At 42.2% G+C, this 26,336-nt stretch overlaps 13 non-coding genes across 13 annotated transcripts; 9 read left to right on the top strand and 4 right to left on the bottom strand.

Moving 5' to 3' along the window:
- The first annotated feature begins 547 nt into the window (after positions 1–547).
- trnas-cga (transfer RNA serine (anticodon CGA)) lies at positions 548–629 on the top strand. The gene has a single exon. It is a non-coding gene; the product is annotated as a tRNA-Ser (tRNA).
- An 8,115-nt stretch (positions 630–8,744) lies between these two features.
- trnaq-uug (transfer RNA glutamine (anticodon UUG)) lies at positions 8,745–8,817 on the bottom strand. Its single transcript has one exon. It is a non-coding gene; the product is annotated as a tRNA-Gln (tRNA).
- Positions 8,818–10,010: 1,193 nt separating this feature from the next.
- On the top strand, positions 10,011–10,084 carry trnan-guu (transfer RNA asparagine (anticodon GUU)). Its single transcript has one exon. It is a non-coding gene; the product is annotated as a tRNA-Asn (tRNA).
- Positions 10,085–11,621: 1,537 nt separating this feature from the next.
- On the top strand, positions 11,622–11,703 carry trnas-uga (transfer RNA serine (anticodon UGA)). Its single transcript has one exon. It is a non-coding gene; the product is annotated as a tRNA-Ser (tRNA).
- A 1,550-nt stretch (positions 11,704–13,253) lies between these two features.
- trnar-ucg (transfer RNA arginine (anticodon UCG)) lies at positions 13,254–13,326 on the bottom strand. Its single transcript has one exon. It is a non-coding gene; the product is annotated as a tRNA-Arg (tRNA).
- Positions 13,327–14,519: 1,193 nt separating this feature from the next.
- Positions 14,520–14,593, top strand: trnan-guu (transfer RNA asparagine (anticodon GUU)). The gene has a single exon. It is a non-coding gene; the product is annotated as a tRNA-Asn (tRNA).
- A 1,536-nt stretch (positions 14,594–16,129) lies between these two features.
- On the top strand, positions 16,130–16,211 carry trnas-uga (transfer RNA serine (anticodon UGA)). The gene has a single exon. It is a non-coding gene; the product is annotated as a tRNA-Ser (tRNA).
- Positions 16,212–17,761: 1,550 nt separating this feature from the next.
- Positions 17,762–17,834, bottom strand: trnar-ucg (transfer RNA arginine (anticodon UCG)). Its single transcript has one exon. It is a non-coding gene; the product is annotated as a tRNA-Arg (tRNA).
- Positions 17,835–19,027: 1,193 nt separating this feature from the next.
- Positions 19,028–19,101, top strand: trnan-guu (transfer RNA asparagine (anticodon GUU)). The gene has a single exon. It is a non-coding gene; the product is annotated as a tRNA-Asn (tRNA).
- Positions 19,102–20,638: 1,537 nt separating this feature from the next.
- On the top strand, positions 20,639–20,720 carry trnas-uga (transfer RNA serine (anticodon UGA)). The gene has a single exon. It is a non-coding gene; the product is annotated as a tRNA-Ser (tRNA).
- A 1,550-nt stretch (positions 20,721–22,270) lies between these two features.
- On the bottom strand, positions 22,271–22,343 carry trnar-ucg (transfer RNA arginine (anticodon UCG)). Its single transcript has one exon. It is a non-coding gene; the product is annotated as a tRNA-Arg (tRNA).
- A 1,193-nt stretch (positions 22,344–23,536) lies between these two features.
- Positions 23,537–23,610, top strand: trnan-guu (transfer RNA asparagine (anticodon GUU)). The gene has a single exon. It is a non-coding gene; the product is annotated as a tRNA-Asn (tRNA).
- Positions 23,611–25,146: 1,536 nt separating this feature from the next.
- Positions 25,147–25,228, top strand: trnas-uga (transfer RNA serine (anticodon UGA)). Its single transcript has one exon. It is a non-coding gene; the product is annotated as a tRNA-Ser (tRNA).
- The last annotated feature ends 1,108 nt before the right edge of the window (positions 25,229–26,336 follow it).

Here is a 26,336-nt window from a genome sequence, read left to right as displayed (position 1 = left end):
GTTCCATGTCGACTGAACAGAGGACTGTAAAGGATACGACCAAGAAACTTTAGGATGCTGGTTGGAATCCAGCTCCAAAGAAGCCCCTTTGGGTGTTATGTCATGAAAAAGTAAGAACAGAGAATCTCCCTTTGATCAAAAGCGCAACAGAACTGTTTTCCGTGGAGCAGGTTTCAGACCCGTAGACCTGTTTTATTTGTATGGCGTTCGTAAGCGCGCAAAACAAGGACAATTCCTGCGTCTAACACGAATGTAAATGCTTTTGAAAGTGCAGTGTGGTGCAGCTTGTAAAATCCTTGTCCACATTTGTGGTTTGTTGATGTTTTTTTTCTGTCTGCCAAAGTTGCATTTTGACATCCGGACGGTGAGACTTTATCATTTCGACATGAAGCCAGCCTTAAACCCTCTGAGGCGTGTCTGTCTGCCGGCACGTATTTTGTCAAAGGTATTATTTTTTTTTAACGGAGAGCGACTTTGAAAAGGTTTCCAAAGCCACGTCGCACTCCGTGTTAGATTAAAGGAGGAATGCGGCGATGGTGAACTCGCTGTAGTCGTGGCCGAGTGGTTAAGGCGATGGACTCGAAATCCGTTGGGGACTCCCCATGCAGGTTCAAATCTTGCCGACTACGGCGTCTGCCGCACGTCTCCTTGTGCCTGCGCGGCAAAGGTGAAGTGCCGCTTCTCCTTCCCTGGTACTATAAAAACACTAAATAGCTTGGCCCCGCTGCCATGGAAATGAGTTCTTCAGATAACCACACATCTTGCGTTCGCACCTCTGGTGTTCTACTTATGCCTTTGAAAACCTAATGAATAAAACTGAAAGAACCGACACAATATGTAGGTGCTCGTAAAGCATGCATTAAAGAACTGTTAACAGCAAGGGTTTCAGTGGGTTAACTGAGGAGAAGGCGTGATCGCTAATTGTTGACTTTTTATTTGGTGTTAGAAACACTCTTACTGTGCATGACGTGCAACAAATTTAGCCACAGAAATTGCATCACGCTTTCATGTATGCTATTGCAGACACCAACGTTGCCTAGATAGAAAACCGAAATAGCCGTGGGTTTGCTTGCTGGTCTGAAGGATCTCTCTTCGAATCTCTATCATTTGTCAATGGAAGTAAAAGGTGCTGCAATCTGATACGTTCAGAATCAAACCCGCAGCTGTTGTTCGACTTTATTTCTTGACTAATTACAACTGAGTGTCGCATGAGCAGTTACGTAAACTTGTCTGATATATTTGAACACAAATGCCGTTCTTCAATTAAAACTAACAGTACATTGTCAGGGACATTCAGTTCTATACAAACAAGAGACAGACAAGAGAACATTTAGTATATAATAGACAGAAAGAGGTTCGAATCCTGCCGACTACGTTGTCCACCTCCTGTCGTTGTGTTTCGGCGCAAGCAAAGAAGCGCGCCTGTTCGGTGTTCCTGGTGGTTTTAAAATGCCAAATTGCTTGTACCCGCTCCCTTGCAAATAAGTTCTTCAGCGTCCGCGAATGGCATTTTACAGCTGGAAGCAGATGTCGACGCTTTTTGCACAGAGCACCAAAAAAGCGTCTTTTTTGAAGGCCCGGGTTCTGAGCGTTGGTGGTTCAGTGGTAGAATTCTCGCCTGCCACGCGGGAGGCTCGGCTTTGATTCCCGGCCAATGCAGTGGCTTTTGCAGCGAGCTGCTCCATCACTTGCATCCCCTTGCAACTCGCAACTGAAAACCCACTGAAGCTAAGCAGGTGTGAGCCAGGTCAGTACCCGGATGAGGGTGAGCTACAGGGAAAAACAAAGCTTCCAGCTGGAAGCGGTGTTAATGGTGCCGGCGGTGGGGCGCTCACCCTGAGGTCTGTGCGGGTCCCAATGCCCCAGCATAGTGACGGAGACACTGTGTTGTAAAAGGGCGCTGTCTTTTGGATGAGATGTAAAACCGAGGTCACAGCGCTCTGTGGTCATTAAAAATGACCACCAAAACCTTTGACAAAAGCTCTTGGTAATTGATCGTCTTCAATAATGCTTCTCCTTTAGGTACATTTTAAATCAGCTGAAAAATTCTGTGAAATGGGGGGCACTTCAGGCCAGTGTAGGATTTGGGTTACAAGAACCATGAAACTGCATGAGAAAGCCCGTACACTGAATTACACGGCTTTCTATTCAAAGGAGGGCAAAAGAAATTCCCTGAGTTCGATTTTTTGCAGCACAGAGAGAGCCACTGTCGTGAGGCCGGTTAGCTCAGTTGGTTAGAGCATGGTGCTAATAACGCCAAAGTCACGGGTTCGTGCCCCTTACTGGCCAGGTCCTTTTCTCCTCTCTTACCAAAGCTGTTAGGTTCCTTTCCGTGGTGAGAGGGGTTGTCATGCAACGCTGCCACATAGTGCCGACAGACAATTAAATGACAAAAATGAAGAGTTAAAGCAGCTGGAGAGGTTCTCTTACAACTTTTGAGCTGACACAGTTTTGGAAAATAATTCCTTCACGCTGCAGTGTACCATATAGGCAGCCAAGAGTCTCCAAAACAAAACAGAATTGACAGTCATATAATGTCCATTAACCCCGGTTTTAAACGCAGCATCATGTCTGCCATCATAAGAATATGAGTCCAATATTTTAGAATATAGTCAGAATGACTTCTAACCTTAGCTGTGGTGTCTTTAATCCCTATTGCTCAATGCATGGTGTACGTACTGCATACATGTGTCTTGAGAATGAGGAATGGGCCCCTGAGACAGTCATTTGCCTGTTTCACAAATGATCGTATTTTACTAGAGATTCTGTTTGGGATTCAGATGTGCATTCGGACAGCAATCCCTTTCAAGAAATGATATGTTCTGGATGAGGTCAAAGGTGCTAGAACACTGTATTTAGGATGTGTTTGCAGTGATTGTGTGTCTCCTGCTTCAACGCAGTGATATATAGATGTGCTCCTGTAATTTATTGGTACATGCCCAGGGCAGTAAGTAGTCTGAGGATTTATTTCCAGACGGCATAGAGCAGTGAAGCACTTCTACTTAAATTATTACATTATACACAATTTGAGTTCATTTTAAAAAGTAAAAGGTAATGAAAGGAATGCATTTTCATAAGAAAGATAATACCGATATGCATGTGATAATCTTCCTTATATCATGTAGTGCGTCATTTGGACACTTTGTGGGCTTGAAATACAAAGAAAATCATGTTCTATGGTACAAGATAAATACAAAACTTAATCATTTATTTTAATTAGATTTGTTTATAAAGCATAAGCAATCATTTATTACATTAATATATGTGAAAATGACATTTTAGCACCATAATATTACATACAGGTCTCTAGCTTCAACACAGTGATATATATATATATGCTCAGTGATTTATTGGTACATGCCCAGGGCAATAATCAGAATTAGTATTTATTTCCATACGGGCTACAGGTAATGTTGTGAAATACTTCAACACACTGGATCGCAGATTTAGACCCCCTGCACTCTTACTCCTTAAAAACCAAAGAAATGAAGATATGTAGCAATCACATTGTAACAGGGGTGACAGTGACTTAATGCTTATACTACTGGACTTCTGGTACCTTTAGGGTACGGTGTTCCCTGAAGGGCTCTCAAACCCCGCATTTCAGATGCCTAGCTGTATTGCTGATGTGTTGCACCTCAGAATCACTTTTAAACCTTACCTCTGGTATCTTTAATCCCTATTGCTCAACGCATGGTGAAAGTATTGCATAAATGTGTCTGAAAATGAGCAATGGGCACCTGAGAGACTCATTTGCCTGTTTCACAAATGATCATATTTGACTAGAGATTCTGTTTGGGATTCAGTTGTGCATTCTGACAGCAATCTCTTTCAAAAAATGATTTTACCTTATCGCGGCTTTGCCCTTCTTGCCTTTTTGGACAATATCTCCATCTTGTGGTCGTTGTTGGTAATGTCTAGACAATATCTCCATCTTGTGGTCGTTGTTGGTAATGTTTTCTTATGCCCTTTTTTTATTTCAATTCTCTATTAGATGATTCTAGAATCTCTACAATAGAGTTGAAAACATCAGTTTTATAGCAGACAATATGACATTATTTATAGTCCAATTAGAAATTTATTACCCTGTTTTTAACATAATAACAAATTAAAACTAAGTTTGGAACACCAGGGAACATAAAAAATGATTTTTAGGAAAACCATGAGGTTCTCTGTGTCCGATGCCTGCAAGGGGAGAAAGCTAGAATCCTTTGATTTTTCCAAATTTGAAAATAAACATCATATAACAACAGCTTTCATTCCTAGGAGTGAAAAACAACCATTTTTGAAGACATATTAGTTTCTAAAACACTACAATAAAGTTAAAAACATCCATTTTATATTACATTATTTTTTGTGAAATAATTAAATTGGCTTATTTCTCTCGCATTAAATTGGCTACAAATGCAAGAATTCAACCAGATATTCTTGTAAAATGTATAATGTTGCATTGCAGTTAGTTAATGTAGTTAGTCCATAGTCAGCAATCTAAACTTTATTGTTAAGCTTTAATGATTGATGTTGTACCAGTAACCTTTAGAAATACTATAGTACTTCACAAATGCTTTGTGTGTTTGGAAACCTTTTGAGTAAAAGCCTTATAAAAATAGGTTTAGTTTTTACAGGACATCACAAAGAAATAGGATGGTATAATTCTTATAATTGCTTAGTGATTGTATTTGGAAGATTATGCACTAAACAGACTTCAGGAATGCCAGTGGATCATTGTGCTATTTGGAATTATTCCAAAAATCAAGTGACCTCTTTGCTGTAGTATTTTTAGTATTATTTATTTAGTATTAATAAAGAATAGATTTATTAAAGTCGTGCGATGTGCAAGCGGGATATGTAAAATAATTTAAAATAAAGTTTTTTATTATTGTTATAGAGAAACATGATCAGATTTTCCCTGGTTCAGAAAAAAAACGATTAAAATCTGTAATCTTTCCACTTGTATGTCATCAGACATTAACGAGTACAACCCCCCTCTCTGCCGGAGTGCTGGCTGTGACGAATTAAACCAATTTCACAGGTGTTTTCAAAGTAGGAAGTACAGTGTTAACTAGTAGATGGCCTCCTCAATGAAATCGCTTCAACATGCTAATGCGTTGGTGTAACAGTCCGGGCGTGGCAAGCTTCCAATGTCAACTCGACTCGATTGGAAGACAATGAACGTATTTTAGCCCTAAATGAATTAATAGCAAACATGGTTTACATAAAAGACATTTTTCCAAGAAAGTTTATAATAATACAATCTATAGTTGAAATCTGAGCCTAAATATAAAGAAAAAAGCATTTTCAGAGAGCAATCACGCTGTGTTTATGTAGAAAAAGCGATTAGGTTTATGAGCAATCTAATTACCTATTCGCTTAAAACGCTATATAAAATAAAGTTTATTTAAAGATGAATGATAAGTGTCGCAGTTTTAATAATTTTCGTAGTAGGGCTTGGACAGATTCCAAGTGCATTTTTGCAATTTACGTTGCATTGTCCAATGTGATGTTGTAATACAGTTTAGAATACAGTAAGTCTAAACTGTATCAGCTTTATTTATGGGTTGCAATTTAGAAAAAGTCAAAAACCGCACTCAAAATCCAATTTAGAGCTTTCTGGCAAGAGGAGACACCCAAATTATAATGTAACATGCCACTGTTTGTGCATGAACAAAGTTATACTGCAATTTTCCTTAGATACGCGATTAAAAAAAATAATTTTTTTGAATCCCCGGCCAAACACATTCCATAAGAATCAGCGCTTTTATACAGTATATCGCCTTTAAACACGCGTTTACGATTTAAATCAAAACTCGATTCAAATCAATATAAATGTTTATTTTGTAACGCATAGGTGACTATTCATTGTTATTAAAAAGACGTAAATTCGATCATGTTGTGATATTTAGAAATATAAATTTGTTTTGATGCGAGTGAGGTTTTATTTAATCTCTGACCAAGGGAAATGTTTCATTTTTTCAAAGAAATGTTTGTTAAAAATTAAAGTCATAGTTCCATGAGATTCAACCACAGACCATGTGACATAGGAGTCAGGAACCTAACCCACAGCACCACCAGCGCAGTCACATGCTGAGGGCTGAAAAAGCACTACAGAAACATTATCGACTATAAAATAATGTAATTAGGCACAGAAGAAGTTTACAGCACAGTACAATAATAAATGCTGACCATGACTTTAGAAGCATAAATTACCTTACACTCAATTTAAACACAAGCTGTCTTTAGCCCTCTAAGCTGGTTCATACAGAAATGTAGAGAACCAGGCTCAGAACACACAGCTTCATTAGCGAATACATATGCAGAACAACTAGAGAAGATGTTTTACAGAGGATGGATTTTTAGAAACATCCCATCAGTGACATCACTGAAGTCAACTCCTAGGTAACTGTCGTGTGGATAGTTTCACAAGAATCAGACAAAGGTTTAAGCATCGCTTATTTTAGATAAAACTGCAAAAAAACAACAACAACCCATAATGTACTTCTTTGCGGCTCTGTTTGCCCAAATCATATATTCACAACGTGAAATTAGAAAATAGTATTACGTAACCAAAAACCGCAATATGGAAACAGGACCTGTGTAATTGTTGACAGATGATGTACTCGTAACATTTTTACAAGACGAACTACAACATTTAAAAAATGACTTGTATGTACTTGATATCTCTAATCAATCCACTGCACTGCATTAAAACAAAACAAAAACTAAAACGCCCTGGGCATACCGTTTCGCGCTTCTTATCAGTTGCTCAAAAGCAATTTGACCGTATGAAATGCATAATATAAACCTAGAAACATATACGTGAGGAGTATTTACGTAGTATCGGTGTCAAGACATACCTCTCAAATACTGTAAATCAAGTTAAAAATATCTCAAGACCGATTCTGGTCATAATGAAACCATGTTTCGTGTATGTTTTCTTTAAAGTACCGAGACCAGCCATATACTGTATGTTTATGTTCCAAAATTAATATCGTTTATGGCCTTCACACGCGTTGCATTACGCTCCTATTCTTTTTATGCTCAGGCACTAAGATTTCCCTTCAGTGGTAAAATTCCATATAAATATTCAATACTTAAACGGGCACAGTTAAGACATTAAATATACATATACATATACATATACAAACTGTATACAGTACAGTTTGCATACGGTAATATGTTTATGTTCCTAAATCAATCTCTTTTATGAGCATGTGAAAGGCATGGTGAATCGATTCTCAAAAATTACTGTACTTTGCATGATTGGAAAAAAATGCGTGATTGCGAAATGCTGTGGTGTTACTTTTACAAAGAAGGTCAGTGAAAAAAATAATGTGGACCAGGGCAATACTTTGAGTTTACAGCTTGTCCAAGGTCATTTATTATTAATACTATTAGTAATATCTTCATTAAAGACTTTGATGGCTACAGCTCAAACATGAGAAGTTGAGCTTTATTAGCTCCACCTTGCGGAAATTCCGGATACTATTATTTTGCTAGCGGTATTTACCGGTAACTCGCGGTATTTACCGGTAACTCGCGGTAGACTGCGTACAGCGTACCGGAAAATAATGCAGTATCGCCCGCACATTTTGAATGGCTGCATCTGTAGCAATCATATTGTAGCAGACACTCATTTGCCTGTTTCACAAATGATCATATTTTACTAGAGATTCTGTTTGGGATACGGATGTGCATTCTGACACCAATCTCTTACAAAAAATGATTTTACCTTATCGCGGCTTTGCCCTTCTTGCCTCTTTGGACAATATCTCCATCTTGTGGTCGTTGTTGGTAATGTCTAGACAATATCTCCATCTTGTGGTCGTTGTTGGTAATGTCTTCTTATAGATAGATACTTTATTGATCCCGTGAGGGAAATTGCAGTGCAACAGCAGCTTAACACACACAACACAGCCACAGTGTAACGAATTATATAATAATAGTACAATACTGTATATATACTGTATATATATATATGAAACAGAAATAGAAACAGAAACAGGAATCGCTTACTCACCTGGAGAATCTCTGTAGGAATATATAGCATTTATCAATGGAAATAAAAGCTGCTTTAATACAGTGCATGTTCAAACTCAAACCCTCAGCTGCTGTTCTTGTTTGTTTTGGGACGAATTGCAACTGAGCATCGCATGAGCCGTTACGTACCCTTATCTGTTTGGCAATTTCAAGGGAGGAGTTAGGTCAGAATGGGTAGGCTGCAAAACAACAAGTAAAGATTTATTCCAAGATGAAACGTTGTGGCGGTTTTCTTATCTTTTCAGCATGGACTAAACTTTTACGTGTTCCTTATATGCTATATATGTATATATTAGCACCAATGTCGTTCTTAAAAACTAACATGAAATTGTCAGGGACATTCAGCTATATACAAAGACGAGACAGACAAAGTAATAATTCTGTATTAACGTGGCCTACATATTGACGCAATGATCGAACTAACTGACATGTTCTGATTCAGATCCCCTGCAGTTCATGCCAATTAGAACAATAGCAATGCTGAGTCCTCCCCACCCTGCTGAGCACAAATTCAGCTGCTCTCCAGTTCTGTTCTGCATGTTTTTTCATTGCAATTGAGCTCGGAGCTGGAGATTATCTCCATACAGTTCTGTGTTAACTAGCCCGCACTTGCGTGCTAATTTACGGGTTGTGGCAGATGCTTTTCTATAGTTCATATACATGACGGCAACCTGTTACCGAGGAACCTGAGAGGTTTAAAAGCCTCACGAGCCAGGCAGGACTCGAACCTACAATCTTCTGATCCAAAGTCAGACGCGTTATCCATTACGCCACTGGCCCATAGAACATGCGCTTGCACTCCACCACAGAGAGCTCTACACTGCTACTAGTAGTACACCTCCCCATCTAAATTTTCACAGCAAGAAACTTGTGTTTCCTACTATTTTTATCAGGTTTAAAATATCATCTCCTTAAAACAGAAAAAGTGTTGATGTGTCGTGCTGAAATTCCGATTGATTTTGAATTCAAAGAAAAAACGTTTTCTTCCAAAACACCGTGAAATTGTCACATCTTGCAGACAATAGGTGTATTCCATGTTGAAAAGAGAAAAAAGAAAACAATGGAGCCTTTTACAGGTGTGAGGCTTCTTCAGGTGTGAGAAGACCTCACGGCCGAAACGTTGTGTTTCCTTTCTTCTCTTTTCAGCATGCAATAAACCTATTACTTGTTCCTTTGCAGCCGAGGCATGCTGACGTAGCTACCCAGCTGAACATCTTGCAGACTCTACAGTACTTCTCTCCTGTAGAAGTAAAGCAGGGCTTGCTGGGTGAGCTTTTGCTCCGGTAAATTAGGTCACGTGTCATGTTAAATCACTTCTTCTAAACACAACATTTGCTGGTGCTAGCTTTCCCCATGAAAAGAGACATTTCCCTTACAGTACATGACATATCGTTTTTATTCTATCAATAAGTATAGAAATTAAACAAAAGAAAAAATGGTGTCGCCAAAGAATGCACAGCTCTGTCGCCTTGGGGAGGTGTCAAGGGCATTGAACTCCTTGGACATGAAAAGTGCCCGATAAATGCCATTTCTCATCATTTCTCTTGGCGTCAGTTCTGCTATTAAATGGGACGGAGGCAACGGGCTCAGAGAGCAGGTTAAGTGCACACCGAACGCAGATGTGTCCAAGTGTCTGTAAAAGCGCGGTGCTCCGCTGGCGCTGTTCCCTAGTGGCTTAAAGTGCCCGCCTAGTAAGCAGGCGATCCTGGGTCTGAATACCAGCGGTGCCTCTCTCCGTGTCTTGTTGTGCCGAATGTATCATTTCAGACAAACATGTACAGCTTGGTTCAGTTTAATGCAAGAATTCATTTCCTTTCTGGAATAACTTGTTTTTGAAGAAATCCATACAGCTTGTGAAAGATGAAATCCATTTCTTGGTTGTCAGTGGAAAAAGATTGCCGGCTGCAAGAAGCGCAAGTGATTGTTTTCTTTGACCATAAACCTGCAAATGTAGGGAGTACAAGCGGCCGTCAGTCTCTGTGGCGCAATCGGTTAGCGCGTTCGGCTGTTAACCGAAAGGTTGGTGGTTCAAGCCCACCCAGGGACGCATGTCTCCGTTTTTCCAATGTAAACATCATCACCGCTAAAGAAGATGGCGCAGAAGGCTCCACAGTCGAAACGTTGTGCTTCTTTTCTTCTCTTTTCAGCATGGAGTAAACCTTTGCTTGATCGTTTGCAGCCTACGCATGCTGACACAGCTACCTTTCTCTTAACGCGCCTCAATCATTATTCACCAAAACCATCAGCAGAATGTGTCGCCTTTGTGGTGATGTCACTCCTCTGCTTCACAAATGTCCTTAGTGACGGACCATTTCTTTCTGCCATTTTTCCGGAGCGGTTATTGATTGCTCCATCATTTCCCTCATACTTTCCATCCCTAGATTGAAAAAAAAAGAACAGAAACAGGCTGACAGGACGACAATCAAATTGCAAAAACTCATCAAAGCACTCGATAGAGTATTTGAATCCACAAGTAGCTACGAGCAACTTTGTCCTGGCTTGTATGAAAGTCGGAAAATGTCAAAAAGACAAAGATGGTGGCTTTTTCATATCTGTTCTTTTATTTTTAGTTCGTTGGCTCTTCTGTCCATTGTCCTCCTGCCTGGCTCTTGACCTGTGACTGTCTGAACGCACACATTAGACTTTCAGGCGGGGGATTTGTCCTGAGCCTCTGTGAAAGACCCACCCACCCCCATAAATAACTGCTCTAGAAACACATGAATGCAAAACTAAACCACAGCTTAAAGAGGAGCTCCAACTCAGTGCCATACTAATGTAAACGAAGTAATACTAAGACATGTTCTTATGGATTTGTCTTACCTTGAGATATGTAATTGGATTTCAGGATTAACTTCCTCATTCAATGTACTGGTGATTCTTTGCCTGGTCAGTACCTGGGTGGGAGACCTCCAGCGAACAATTAAGCTTGCTGCTGGAAGTGGTGTTAAGAGACTCTTAGGATCTTCCAGAGGTGTCTGTCCAATAGCACTAGTTGCCTTAGAGCTGGCTCAAACATTGCTCAAGAGTCTACCTTTCACAGATGCGCAAAGATGAATGATGGGGGTGCACGCTTCAAGGAGCCTTCCAACTGTAGGGACCGATTAGAGACGATCCGTAGCATGTGTTCATTTCCATATACGCCCCGTGTCTCAACGGTAGGACAGAGTCAAATACTGCCTCGACACGTAACAGCGTTATATTAAACCGCAGGACTTGAGGGCTGTTTTGTTTGAATGTTCAAGGCATTGGTAAGAGCGTAGGTCAAGGGCCATTGGTGCATCTCCTGTAACTGGAGTAAAAATGCTATTCAAAGTGCAGTGACTAAAATCGTCGTCCAGATGTCTCTGTTGTTGATTGCTTTCTGTCTAAGAACGTTCTGTTTTCATGTCCGAACGGGGAGACTTTATCATTCCAACTTGAAGCCACCCTTAAGTCCTCTGAGGTGTGTGTGTGTGTGCTTGCACGTATGGCGTAAAAGGTTTCTTAAACGGAGAGCGAACTTGAAAAAAGTTGCCTCCGCTGCCGCCGCCGCCTCGCACTCCCTGTTCGATTGTAGCAAGAAGGCAGCGGCCGCGGCGCTTGCTGTAGTCGTGGCCGAGTGGTTAAGGTGACGGACTTGAAATCCGTTGGGGTCTCCCCGCGCAGGTTCAAATCCTGCCGACTACGGCGTCCTTTGCATTTGGTTGCGTGCGTGCGTGTAAAAGGACCAGCGCCGTTTCGTTTTCGCTGGGACCTTTAACACTCTAAATCGCCTGGACCCACAGCCTGTGAAATCGATTCTTCAGCACCCACGATGGACGCTTTGCCGCTGGACACAGAGAACGATGCTTTTCTGCAACGAGCTTTCCAGCTGAATTTTCTCGGCAGCTCCGTACTGAACCTGTTCTCCATTGCAACATAGCGGAGGCTCGTCACGTCTATAGCAAGGCTGTGTAGGACCGCATACGCCACAGTGACTTGTACACAGACCACATGAAAGGCAAGCAAAATACACTTTTAAAATTCCAAAGACTCACAAGGTCAGAGAAACAGCGATGACCTGAACAGATCTGTTACAGAAGTCTAGGTTGACCTTTTTAGAGCTGTAATTGCATTTTTGTTTAATAGAAGATCAAATCTACTCGCATGTACCAGCACCTTACAGTTTATTGATGTTAATTCTGTTTAAGTAATAAGATTGCTAACGATGTTGGACTTTAGCCGGTGTTTTTTAGAACAAATTGCTTACACTTCTGTAAGGAATACGCAGTACGTGCCTTTGTCAGTCATTGCTCACCATACCTGTAACTTTCTTATCTAACTCACTTCCTCAAATGGTGAAGGTCCACAAACATAAATGAAAAAAAAACCCTTGTTGTAGATGAGGTGCACAAAAAAGCAGCCCCTGATAGTGTATAACACATTTATACTATTGCAGAGACACATGTAACATATATATACTGTATATATGAAACAGAAATAGAAACAGAAACAGGAATCGCTTACTCACCTGGAGAATCTCTGTAGGAATATCTAGCATTTATCAATGGAAATAAAAGCTGCTTTAATACAGTGCATGTTCAAACTCAAACCCTCAGCTGCTGTTCTTGTTTGTTTTGGGACAAATTGCAACTGAGCATCGCATGAGCCGTTACGTACCCTTATCTGTTAGGGAATTTCAAGGGAGGAGTTAGGTCAGAATGGGTAGGCTGCAAAACAACAAGTAAAGATTTATTCCAAGATGAAACGTTGTGGCGGTTTTCTTATCTTTTCAGCATGGACTAAACTTTTACGTGTTCCTTATATGCTATATATGTATATATTAGCACCAATGTCGTTCTTAAAAACTAACATGAAATTGTCAGGGACATTCAGCTATATACAAAGACGAGACAGACAAAGTAATAATTCTGTATTAACGTGGCCTACATATTGACGCAATGATCAAACTGACTGACATGTTCTGATTCAGATCCCCTGCAGTTCATGCCAATTAGAACAATAGCAATGCTGAGTCCTCCCCACCCTACTGAGCACAAATTCAGCTGCTCTCCAGTTCTGTTCTGCATGTTTTTTCATTGCAATTGAGCTCGGAGCTGGAGATGATCTCCATACAGTTCTGTGTTCACCAGCCCGCACTTGCGTGCTAATTTACGGGTTGTGGCAAATGCTTTTCTATAGTTCATATACATGACGGCAACCTGTTACCTAGGAACCTGAGAGGTTTAAAAGCCTCACGAGCCAGGCAGGACTCGAACCTACAATCTTCTGATCCGAAGTCAGACGCGTTATCCATTACGCCACTGGCCCATAGAACATGCGCTTGCACTCCACCACAGAGAGCTCTACACTGCTACTAGTAGTACACTTCCCCATCTAAATTTTCACAGCAAGAAACTTGTGTTTCCTACTATTTTTGTCAGGTTTAAAATATCATCTCCTTAAAACAGAAAAAGTGTTGATGTGTTGTGCTGAAATTCCGATTGATTTTGAATTCAAAGAAAAAAGGTTTTCTTCCAAAACACCATGAAATTGTCACATCTTGCAGACAATAGGTGTATTCCATGTTGAAAAGAGAAGAAAGAAAACCATGGAGCCTTTTACAGGTGTGAGGCTTCTTCAGGTGTGAGAAGACCTCACAGTCGAAACGCTGTGTTTCCGTTCTTCTCTTTTCAGCATGCAATAAACCTAGTACTTGTTCCTTTGCAGCCGAGGCATGCTGACGTAGCTACCCAGCTGAACATCTTGCAGACTCTACAGTACTTCTCTCCTGTAGAAGTAAAGCAGGGCTTGCTGGGTGAGCTTTTGCTCCGGTAAATTAGGTCACGTGTCATGTTAAATCACTTCTTCTAAACACAACATTTGCTGGTGCTAGCTTTCCCCATGAAAAGAGACATTTCCCTTACAGTACATGACATATCGTTTTTATTCTATCAATAAGTATAGAAATTAAACAAAAGAAAAAATGGTGTCGCCAAAGAATGCACAGCTCTGTCGCCTTGGGGAGGTGTCAAGGGCATTGAGCTCCTTGGACATGAAAAGTGCCCGATAAATGCCATTTCTCATCATTTCTCTTGGCGTCAGTTCTGCTATTAAATGGGACGGAGGCAACGGGTTCAGAGAGCAGGTTAAGTGCACACCGAACGCAGATGTGTCCAAGTGTCTGTAAAAGCGCGGTGCTCCGCTGGCGCTGTTCCCTAGTGGCTTAAAGTGCCCGCCTAGTAAGCAGGCGATCCTGGGTCTGAATACCAGCGGTGCCTCTCTCCGTGTCTTGTTGTGCCGAATGTCTCATTTCAGACAAACATGTACAGCTTGGTTCAGTTTAATGCAAGAATTCATTTCCTTTCTGGAATAACTTGTTTTTGAAGAAATCCATACAGCTTGTGAAAGATGAAATCCATTTCTTGGTTGTCAGTGGAAAAAGATTGCCGGCTGCAAGAAGCGCAAGTGATTGTTTTCTTTGACCATAAACCTGCAAATGTAGGGAGCACAAGCGGCCGTCAGTCTCTGTGGCGCAATCGGTTAGCGCGTTCGGCTGTTAACCGAAAGGTTGGTGGTTCAAGCCCACCCAGGGACGCATGTCTCAGTTTTTCCAATGTAAACATCATCACCGCTAAAGAAGATGGCGCAGAAGGCTCCACAGTCGAAACGTTGTGCTTCTTTTCTTCTCTTTTCAGCATGGAGTAAACCTTTGCTTGATCCTTTGCAGCCTACGCATGCTGACACAGCTACCTTTCTCTTAACGCACCTCAATCATTATTCACCAAAACCATCAGCAGAATGTGTCGCCTTTGTGGTGATGTCACTCCTCTGCTTCACAAATGTCCTTAGTGACGGACCATTTCATTCTGCCATTTTTCCGGAGCGGTTATTGATTGCTCCATCATTTCCCTCATACTTTCCATCCCAAGATTGAAAAAAAAAAACAGAAACAGGCTGATAGGACGACAATCAAATTGCAAAAACTCATCAAAGCACTCGATAGAGTATTTGAATCCACAAGTAGCTACGAGCAACTTTGTCCTGGCTTGCATGAAAGTCGGAAAATGTCAAAAAGACAAAGATGGTGGCTTTTTCATATCTGTTCTTTTATTTTTAGTTCGTTGGCTCTTCTGTCCATTGTCCTCCTGCCTGGCTCTTGACCTGTGACTGTCTGAACGCACACATTAGACTTTCAGGCGGGGGATTTGTCCTGAGCCTCTGTGAAAGACCCACCCACCCCCATAAATAACTGCTCTAGAAACACATGAATGCAAAACTAAACCACAGCTTAAAGAGGAGCTCCAACTCAGTGCCATACTAATGTAAACGAAGTAATACTAAGACATGTTCTTATGGATTTGTCTTACCTTGAGATATGTAATTGGATTTCAGGATTAACTTCCTCATTCAATGTAGTGGTGATTCTTTGCCTGGTCAGTACCTGGGTGGGAGACCTCCAGCGAACAATTAAGCTTGCTGCTGGAAGTGGTGTTAAGAGACTCTTAGGATCTTCCAGAGGTGTCTGTCCAATAGCACTAGTTGCCTTAGAGCTGGCTCAAACATTGCTCAAGAGTCTACCTTTCACAGATGCGCAAAGATGAATGATGGGGGTGCACGCTTCAAGGAGCCTTCCAACTGTAGGGACCGATTAGAGACGATCCGTAGCATGTGTTCATTTCCATATACGCCCCGTGTCTCAACGGTAGGACAGAGTCAAATACTGCCTCGACACGTAACAGCGTTATATTAAACCGCAGGACTTGAGGGCTGTTTTGTTTGAATGTTCAAGGCATTGGTAAGAGCGTAGGTCAAGGGCCATTGGTGCATCTCCTGTAACTGGAGTAAAAATGCTATTCAAAGTGCAGTGACTAAAATCGTCGTCCAGATGTCTCTGTTGTTGATTGCTTTCTGTCTAAGAACGTTCTGTTTTCATGTCCGAACGGGGAGACTTTATCATTCCAACTTGAAGCCACCCTTAAGTCCTCTGAGGTGTGTGTGTGTGTGCTTGCACGTATGGCGTAAAAGGTTTCTTAAACGGAGAGCGAACTTGAAAAAAGTTGCCTCCGCTGCCGCCGCCGCCTCGCACTCCCTGTTCGATTGTAGCAAGAAGGCAGCGGCCGCGGCGCTTGCTGTAGTCGTGGCCGAGTGGTTAAGGTGACGGACTTGAAATCCGTTGGGGTCTCCCCGCGCAGGTTCAAATCCTGCCGACTACGGCGTCCTTTGCATTTGGTTGCGTGCGTGCGTGTAAAAGGACCAGCGCCGTTTCGTTTTCGCTGGGACCTTTAACACTCTAAATCGCCTGGACCCACAGCCTGTGAAATCGATTCTTCAGCACCCACGATGGACGCTTTGCCGCTGGACACAGAGAACGATGCTTTTCTGCAACGAGCTTTCCAGCTGAATTTTCTCGGCAGCTCCGTACTGAACCTGTTCTCCATTGCAACATAGCGGAGGCTCGTCACGTCTATAGCAAGGCTGTGTAGGACCGCATACGCCACAGTGACTTGTACACAGACCACATGAAAGGCAAGCAAAATACACTTTTAAAATTCCAAAGACTCACAAGGTCAGAGAAACAGCGATGACCTGAACAGATCTGTTACAGAAGTCTAGGTTGACCTTTTTAGAGCTGTAATTGCATTTTTGTTTAATAGAAGATCAAATCTACTCGCATGTACCAGCACCTTACAGTTTATTGATGTTAATTCTGTTTAAGTAATAAGATTGCTAACGATGTTGGACTTTAGCCGGTGTTTTTTAGAACAAATTGCTTACACTTCTGTAAGGAATACGCAGTACGTGCCTTTGTCAGTCATTGCTCACCATACCTGTAACTTTCTTATCTAACTCACTTCCTCAAATGGTGAAGGTCCACAAACATAAATGAAAAAAAAACCCTTGTTGTAGATGAGGTGCACAAAAAAGCAGCCCCTGATAGTGTATAACACATTTATACTATTGCAGAGACACATGTAACATATATATACTGTATATATGAAACAGAAATAGAAACAGAAACAGGAATCGCTTACTCACCTGGAGAATCTCTGTAGGAATATCTAGCATTTATCAATGGAAATAAAAGCTGCTTTAATACAGTGCATGTTCAAACTCAAACCCTCAGCTGCTGTTCTTGTTTGTTTTGGGACAAATTGCAACTGAGCATCGCATGAGCCGTTACGTACCCTTATCTGTTAGGGAATTTCAAGGGAGGAGTTAGGTCAGAATGGGTAGGCTGCAAAACAACAAGTAAAGATTTATTCCAAGATGAAACGTTGTGGCGGTTTTCTTATCTTTTCAGCATGGACTAAACTTTTACGTGTTCCTTATATGCTATATATGTATATATTAGCACCAATGTCGTTCTTAAAAACTAACATGAAATTGTCAGGGACATTCAGCTATATACAAAGACGAGACAGACAAAGTAATAATTCTGTATTAACGTGGCCTACATATTGACGCAATGATCAAACTGACTGACATGTTCTGATTCAGATCCCCTGCAGTTCATGCCAATTAGAACAATAGCAATGCTGAGTCCTCCCCACCCTACTGAGCACAAATTCAGCTGCTCTCCAGTTCTGTTCTGCATGTTTTTTCATTGCAATTGAGCTCGGAGCTGGAGATGATCTCCATACAGTTCTGTGTTCACCAGCCCGCACTTGCGTGCTAATTTACGGGTTGTGGCAAATGCTTTTCTATAGTTCATATACATGACGGCAACCTGTTACCTAGGAACCTGAGAGGTTTAAAAGCCTCACGAGCCAGGCAGGACTCGAACCTACAATCTTCTGATCCGAAGTCAAACGCGTTATCCATTACGCCACTGGCCCATAGAACATGCGCTTGCACTCCACCACAGAGAGCTCTACACTGCTACTAGTAGTACACTTCCCCATCTAAATTTTCACAGCAAGAAACTTGTGTTTCCTACTATTTTTGTCAGGTTTAAAATATCATCTCCTTAAAACAGAAAAAGTGTTGATGTGTTGTGCTGAAATTCCGATTGATTTTGAATTCAAAGAAAAAAGGTTTTCTTCCAAAACACCATGAAATTGTCACATCTTGCAGACAATAGGTGTATTCCATGTTGAAAAGAGAAGAAAGAAAACCATGGAGCCTTTTACAGGTGTGAGGCTTCTTCAGGTGTGAGAAGACCTCACAGTCGAAACGCTGTGTTTCCGTTCTTCTCTTTTCAGCATGCAATAAACCTAGTACTTGTTCCTTTGCAGCCGAGGCATGCTGACGTAGCTACCCAGCTGAACATCTTGCAGACTCTACAGTACTTCTCTCCTGTAGAAGTAAAGCAGGGCTTGCTGGGTGAGCTTTTGCTCCGGTAAATTAGGTCACGTGTCATGTTAAATCACTTCTTCTAAACACAACATTTGCTGGTGCTAGCTTTCCCCATGAAAAGAGACATTTCCCTTACAGTACATGACATATCGTTTTTATTCTATCAATAAGTATAGAAATTAAACAAAAGAAAAAATGGTGTCGCCAAAGAATGCACAGCTCTGTCGCCTTGGGGAGGTGTCAAGGGCATTGAACTCCTTGGACATGAAAAGTGCCCGATAAATGCCATTTCTCATCATTTCTCTTGGCGTCAGTTCTGCTATTAAATGGGACGGAGGCAACGGGCTCAGAGAGCAGGTTAAGTGCACACCGAACGCAGATGTGTCCAAGTGTCTGTAAAAGCGCGGTGCTCCGCTGGCGCTGTTCCCTAGTGGCTTAAAGTGCCCGCCTAGTAAGCAGGCGATCCTGGGTCTGAATACCAGCGGTGCCTCTCTCCGTGTCTTGTTGTGCCGAATGTATCATTTCAGACAAACATGTACAGCTTGGTTCAGTTTAATGCAAGAATTCATTTCCTTTCTGGAATAACTTGTTTTTGAAGAAATCCATACAGCTTGTGAAAGATGAAATCCATTTCTTGGTTGTCAGTGGAAAAAGATTGCCGGCTGCAAGAAGCGCAAGTGATTGTTTTCTTTGACCATAAACCTGCAAATGTAGGGAGTACAAGCGGCCGTCAGTCTCTGTGGCGCAATCGGTTAGCGCGTTCGGCTGTTAACCGAAAGGTTGGTGGTTCAAGCCCACCCAGGGACGCATGTCTCCGTTTTTCCAATGTAAACATCATCACCGCTAAAGAAGATGGCGCAGAAGGCTCCACAGTCGAAACGTTGTGCTTCTTTTCTTCTCTTTTCAGCATGGAGTAAACCTTTGCTTGATCGTTTGCAGCCTACGCATGCTGACACAGCTACCTTTCTCTTAACGCGCCTCAATCATTATTCACCAAAACCATCAGCAGAATGTGTCGCCTTTGTGGTGATGTCACTCCTCTGCTTCACAAATGTCCTTAGTGACGGACCATTTCTTTCTGCCATTTTTCCGGAGCGGTTATTGATTGCTCCATCATTTCCCTCATACTTTCCATCCCTAGATTGAAAAAAAAAAAACAGAAACAGGCTGACAGGACGACAATCAAATTGCAAAAACTCATCAAAGCACTCGATAGAGTATTTGAATCCACAAGTAGCTACGAGCAACTTTGTCCTGGCTTGTATGAAAGTCGGAAAATGTCAAAAAGACAAAGATGGTGGCTTTTTCATATCTGTTCTTTTATTTTTAGTTCGTTGGCTCTTCTGTCCATTGTCCTCCTGCCTGGCTCTTGACCTGTGACTGTCTGAACGCACACATTAGACTTTCAGGCGGGGGATTTGTCCTGAGCCTCTGTGAAAGACCCACCCACCCCCATAAATAACTGCTCTAGAAACACATGAATGCAAAACTAAACCACAGCTTAAAGAGGAGCTCCAACTCAGTGCCATACTAATGTAAACGAAGTAATACTAAGACATGTTCTTATGGATTTGTCTTACCTTGAGATATGTAATTGGATTTCAGGATTAACTTCCTCATTCAATGTACTGGTGATTCTTTGCCTGGTCAGTACCTGGGTGGGAGACCTCCAGCGAACAATTAAGCTTGCTGCTGGAAGTGGTGTTAAGAGACTCTTAGGATCTTCCAGAGGTGTCTGTCCAATAGCACTAGTTGCCTTAGAGCTGGCTCAAACATTGCTCAAGAGTCTACCTTTCACAGATGCGCAAAGATGAATGATGGGGGTGCACGCTTCAAGGAGCCTTCCAACTGTAGGGACCGATTAGAGACGATCCGTAGCATGTGTTCATTTCCATATACGCCCCGTGTCTCAACGGTAGGACAGAGTCAAATACTGCCTCGACACGTAACAGCGTTATATTAAACCGCAGGACTTGAGGGCTGTTTTGTTTGAATGTTCAAGGCATTGGTAAGAGCGTAGGTCAAGGGCCATTGGTGCATCTCCTGTAACTGGAGTAAAAATGCTATTCAAAGTGCAGTGACTAAAATCGTCGTCCAGATGTCTCTGTTGTTGATTGCTTTCTGTCTAAGAACGTTCTGTTTTCATGTCCGAACGGGGAGACTTTATCATTCCAACTTGAAGCCACCCTTAAGTCCTCTGAGGTGTGTGTGTGTGTGCTTGCACGTATGGCGTAAAAGGTTTCTTAAACGGAGAGCGAACTTGAAAAAAGTTGCCTCCGCTGCCGCCGCCGCCTCGCACTCCCTGTTCGATTGTAGCAAGAAGGCAGCGGCCGCGGCGCTTGCTGTAGTCGTGGCCGAGTGGTTAAGGTGACGGACTTGAAATCCGTTGGGGTCTCCCCGCGCAGGTTCAAATCCTGCCGACTACGGCGTCCTTTGCATTTGGTTGCGTGCGTGCGTGTAAAAGGACCAGCGCCGTTTCGTTTTCGCTGGGACCTTTAACACTCTAAATCGCCTGGACCCACAGCCTGTGAAATCGATTCTTCAGCACCCACGATGGACGCTTTGCCGCTGGACACAGAGAACGATGCTTTTCTGCAACGAGCTTTCCAGCTGAATTTTCTCGGCAGCTCCGTACTGAACCTGTTCTCCATTGCAACATAGCGGAGGCTCGTCACGTCTATAGCAAGGCTGTGTAGGACCGCATACGCCACAGTGACTTGTACACAGACCACATGAAAGGCAAGCAAAATACACTTTTAAAATTCCAAAGACTCACAAGGTCAGAGAAACAGCGATGACCTGAACAGATCTGTTACAGAAGTCTAGGTTGACCTTTTTAGAGCTGTAATTGCATTTTTGTTTAATAGAAGATCAAATCTACTCGCATGTACCAGCACCTTACAGTTTATTGATGTTAATTCTGTTTAAGTAATAAGATTGCTAACGATGTTGGACTTTAGCCGGTGTTTTTTAGAACAAATTGCTTACACTTCTGTAAGGAATACGCAGTACGTGCCTTTGTCAGTCATTGCTCACCATACCTGTAACTTTCTTATCTAACTCACTTCCTCAAATGGTGAAGGTCCACAAACATAAATGAAAAAAAAACCCTTGTTGTAGATGAGGTGCACAAAAAAGCAGCCCCTGATAGTGTATAACACATTTATACTATTGCAGAGACACATGTAACATATATATACTGTATATATGAAACAGAAATAGAAACAGAAACAGGAATCGCTTACTCACCTGGAGAATCTCTGTAGGAATATCTAGCATTTATCAATGGAAATAAAAGCTGCTTTAATACAGTGCATGTTCAAACTCAAACCCTCAGCTGCTGTTCTTGTTTGTTTTGGGACAAATTGCAACTGAGCATCGCATGAGCCGTTACGTACCCTTATCTGTTAGGGAATTTCAAGGGAGGAGTTAGGTCAGAATGGGTAGGCTGCAAAACAACAAGTAAAGATTTATTCCAAGATGAAACGTTGTGGCGGTTTTCTTATCTTTTCAGCATGGACTAAACTTTTACGTGTTCCTTATATGCTATATATGTATATATTAGCACCAATGTCGTTCTTAAAAACTAACATGAAATTGTCAGGGACATTCAGCTATATACAAAGACGAGACAGACAAAGTAATAATTCTGTATTAACGTGGCCTACATATTGACGCAATGATCAAACTGACTGACATGTTCTGATTCAGATCCCCTGCAGTTCATGCCAATTAGAACAATAGCAATGCTGAGTCCTCCCCACCCTACTGAGCACAAATTCAGCTGCTCTCCAGTTCTGTTCTGCATGTTTTTTCATTGCAATTGAGCTCGGAGCTGGAGATGATCTCCATACAGTTCTGTGTTCACCAGCCCGCACTTGCGTGCTAATTTACGGGTTGTGGCAAATGCTTTTCTATAGTTCATATACATGACGGCAACCTGTTACCTAGGAACCTGAGAGGTTTAAAAGCCTCACGAGCCAGGCAGGACTCGAACCTACAATCTTCTGATCCGAAGTCAGACGCGTTATCCATTACGCCACTGGCCCATAGAACATGCGCTTGCACTCCACCACAGAGAGCTCTACACTGCTACTAGTAGTACACTTCCCCATCTAAATTTTCACAGCAAGAAACTTGTGTTTCCTACTATTTTTGTCAGGTTTAAAATATCATCTCCTTAAAACAGAAAAAGTGTTGATGTGTTGTGCTGAAATTCCGATTGATTTTGAATTCAAAGAAAAAAGGTTTTCTTCCAAAACACCATGAAATTGTCACATCTTGCAGACAATAGGTGTATTCCATGTTGAAAAGAGAAGAAAGAAAACCATGGAGCCTTTTACAGGTGTGAGGCTTCTTCAGGTGTGAGAAGACCTCACAGTCGAAACGCTGTGTTTCCGTTCTTCTCTTTTCAGCATGCAATAAACCTAGTACTTGTTCCTTTGCAGCCGAGGCATGCTGACGTAGCTACCCAGCTGAACATCTTGCAGACTCTACAGTACTTCTCTCCTGTAGAAGTAAAGCAGGGCTTGCTGGGTGAGCTTTTGCTCCGGTAAATTAGGTCACGTGTCATGTTAAATCACTTCTTCTAAACACAACATTTGCTGGTGCTAGCTTTCCCCATGAAAAGAGACATTTCCCTTACAGTACATGACATATCGTTTTTATTCTATCAATAAGTATAGAAATTAAACAAAAGAAAAAATGGTGTCGCCAAAGAATGCACAGCTCTGTCGCCTTGGGGAGGTGTCAAGGGCATTGAGCTCCTTGGACATGAAAAGTGCCCGATAAATGCCATTTCTCATCATTTCTCTTGGCGTCAGTTCTGCTATTAAATGGGACGGAGGCAACGGGTTCAGAGAGCAGGTTAAGTGCACACCGAACGCAGATGTGTCCAAGTGTCTGTAAAAGCGCGGTGCTCCGCTGGCGCTGTTCCCTAGTGGCTTAAAGTGCCCGCCTAGTAAGCAGGCGATCCTGGGTCTGAATACCAGCGGTGCCTCTCTCCGTGTCTTGTTGTGCCGAATGTCTCATTTCAGACAAACATGTACAGCTTGGTTCAGTTTAATGCAAGAATTCATTTCCTTTCTGGAATAACTTGTTTTTGAAGAAATCCATACAGCTTGTGAAAGATGAAATCCATTTCTTGGTTGTCAGTGGAAAAAGATTGCCGGCTGCAAGAAGCGCAAGTGATTGTTTTCTTTGACCATAAACCTGCAAATGTAGGGAGCACAAGCGGCCGTCAGTCTCTGTGGCGCAATCGGTTAGCGCGTTCGGCTGTTAACCGAAAGGTTGGTGGTTCAAGCCCACCGAGGGACGCATGTCTCAGTTTTTCCAATGTAAACATCATCACCGCTAAAGAAGATGGCGCAGAAGGCTCCACAGTCGAAACGTTGTGCTTCTTTTCTTCTCTTTTCAGCATGGAGTAAACCTTTGCTTGATCCTTTGCAGCCTACGCATGCTGACACAGCTACCTTTCTCTTAACGCACCTCAATCATTATTCACCAAAACCATCAGCAGAATGTGTCGCCTTTGTGGTGATGTCACTCCTCTGCTTCACAAATGTCCTTAGTGACGGACCATTTCATTCTGCCATTTTTCCGGAGCGGTTATTGATTGCTCCATCATTTCCCTCATACTTTCCATCCCAAGATTGAAAAAAAAAAACAGAAACAGGCTGATAGGACGACAATCAAATTGCAAAAACTCATCAAAGCACTCGATAGAGTATTTGAATCCACAAGTAGCTACGAGCAACTTTGTCCTGGCTTGCATGAAAGTCGGAAAATGTCAAAAAGACAAAGATGGTGGCTTTTTCATATCTGTTCTTTTATTTTTAGTTCGTTGGCTCTTCTGTCCATTGTCCTCCTGCCTGGCTCTTGACCTGTGACTGTCTGAACGCACACATTAGACTTTCAGGCGGGGGATTTGTCCTGAGCCTCTGTGAAAGACCCACCCACCCCCATAAATAACTGCTCTAGAAACACATGAATGCAAAACTAAACCACAGCTTAAAGAGGAGCTCCAACTCAGTGCCATACTAATGTAAACGAAGTAATACTAAGACATGTTCTTATGGATTTGTCTTACCTTGAGATATGTAATTGGATTTCAGGATTAACTTCCTCATTCAATGTACTGGTGATTCTTTGCCTGGTCAGTACCTGGGTGGGAGACCTCCAGCGAACAATTAAGCTTGCTGCTGGAAGTGGTGTTAAGAGACTCTTAGGATCTTCCAGAGGTGTCTGTCCAATAGCACTAGTTGCCTTAGAGCTGGCTCAAACATTGCTCAAGAGTCTACCTTTCACAGATGCGCAAAGATGAATGATGGGGGTGCACGCTTCAAGGAGCCTTCCAACTGTAGGGACCGATTAGAGACGATCCGTAGCATGTGTTCATTTCCATATACGCCCCGTGTCTCAACGGTAGGACAGAGTCAAATACTGCCTCGACACGTAACAGCGTTATATTAAACCGCAGGACTTGAGGGCTGTTTTGTTTGAATGTTCAAGGCATTGGTAAGAGCGTAGGTCAAGGGCCATTGGTGCATCTCCTGTAACTGGAGTAAAAATGCTATTCAAAGTGCAGTGACTAAAATCGTCGTCCAGATGTCTCTGTTGTTGATTGCTTTCTGTCTAAGAACGTTCTGTTTTCATGTCCGAACGGGGAGACTTTATCATTCCAACTTGAAGCCACCCTTAAGTCCTCTGAGGTGTGTGTGTGTGTGCTTGCACGTATGGCGTAAAAGGTTTCTTAAACGGAGAGCGAACTTGAAAAAAGTTGCCTCCGCTGCCGCCGCCGCCTCGCACTCCCTGTTCGATTGTAGCAAGAAGGCAGCGGCCGCGGCGCTTGCTGTAGTCGTGGCCGAGTGGTTAAGGTGACGGACTTGAAATCCGTTGGGGTCTCCCCGCGCAGGTTCAAATCCTGCCGACTACGGCGTCCTTTGCATTTGGTTGCGTGCGTGCGTGTAAAAGGACCAGCGCCGTTTCGTTTTCGCTGGGACCTTTAACACTCTAAATCGCCTGGACCCACAGCCTGTGAAATCGATTCTTCAGCACCCACGATGGACGCTTTGCCGCTGGACACAGAGAACGATGCTTTTCTGCAACGAGCTTTCCAGCTGAATTTTCTCGGCAGCTCCGTACTGAACCTGTTCTCCATTGCAACATAGCGGAGGCTCGTCACGTCTATAGCAAGGCTGTGTAGGACCGCATACGCCACAGTGACTTGTACACAGACCACATGAAAGGCAAGCAAAATACACTTTTAAAATTCCAAAGACTCACAAGGTCAGAGAAACAGCGATGACCTGAACAGATCTGTTACAGAAGTCTAGGTTGACCTTTTTAGAGCTGTAATTGCATTTTTGTTTAATAGAAGATCAAATCTACTCGCATGTACCAGCACCTTACAGTTTATTGATGTTAATTCTGTTTAAGTAATAAGATTGCTAACGATGTTGGACTTTAGCCGGTGTTTTTTAGAACAAATTGCTTACACTTCTGTAAGGAATACGCAGTACGTGCCTTTGTCAGTCATTGCTCACCATACCTGTAACTTTCTTATCTAACTCACTTCCTCAAATGGTGAAGGTCCACAAACATAAATGAAAAAAAAACCCTTGTTGTAGATGAGGTGCACAAAAAAGCAGCCCCTGATAGTGTATAACACATTTATACTATTGCAGAGACACATGTAACATATATATACTGTATATATGAAACAGAAATAGAAACAGAAACAGGAATCGCTTACTCACCTGGAGAATCTCTGTAGGAATATCTAGCATTTATCAATGGAAATAAAAGCTGCTTTAATACAGTGCATGTTCAAACTCAAACCCTCAGCTGCTGTTCTTGTTTGTTTTGGGACAAATTGCAACTGAGCATCGCATGAGCCGTTACGTACCCTTATCTGTTAGGGAATTTCAAGGGAGGAGTTAGGTCAGAATGGGTAGGCTGCAAAACAACAAGTAAAGATTTATTCCAAGATGAAACGTTGTGGCGGTTTTCTTATCTTTTCAGCATGGACTAAACTTTTACGT

Source organism: Lepisosteus oculatus, unplaced genomic scaffold (assembly GCF_040954835.1).
Source record: "Lepisosteus oculatus isolate fLepOcu1 unplaced genomic scaffold, fLepOcu1.hap2 HAP2_SCAFFOLD_64, whole genome shotgun sequence".
In the NCBI taxonomy this organism is placed as follows: Eukaryota; Metazoa; Chordata; class Actinopteri; order Semionotiformes; family Lepisosteidae; genus Lepisosteus; species Lepisosteus oculatus.
This window is presented reverse-complemented; position numbering and strand designations above follow the sequence as displayed.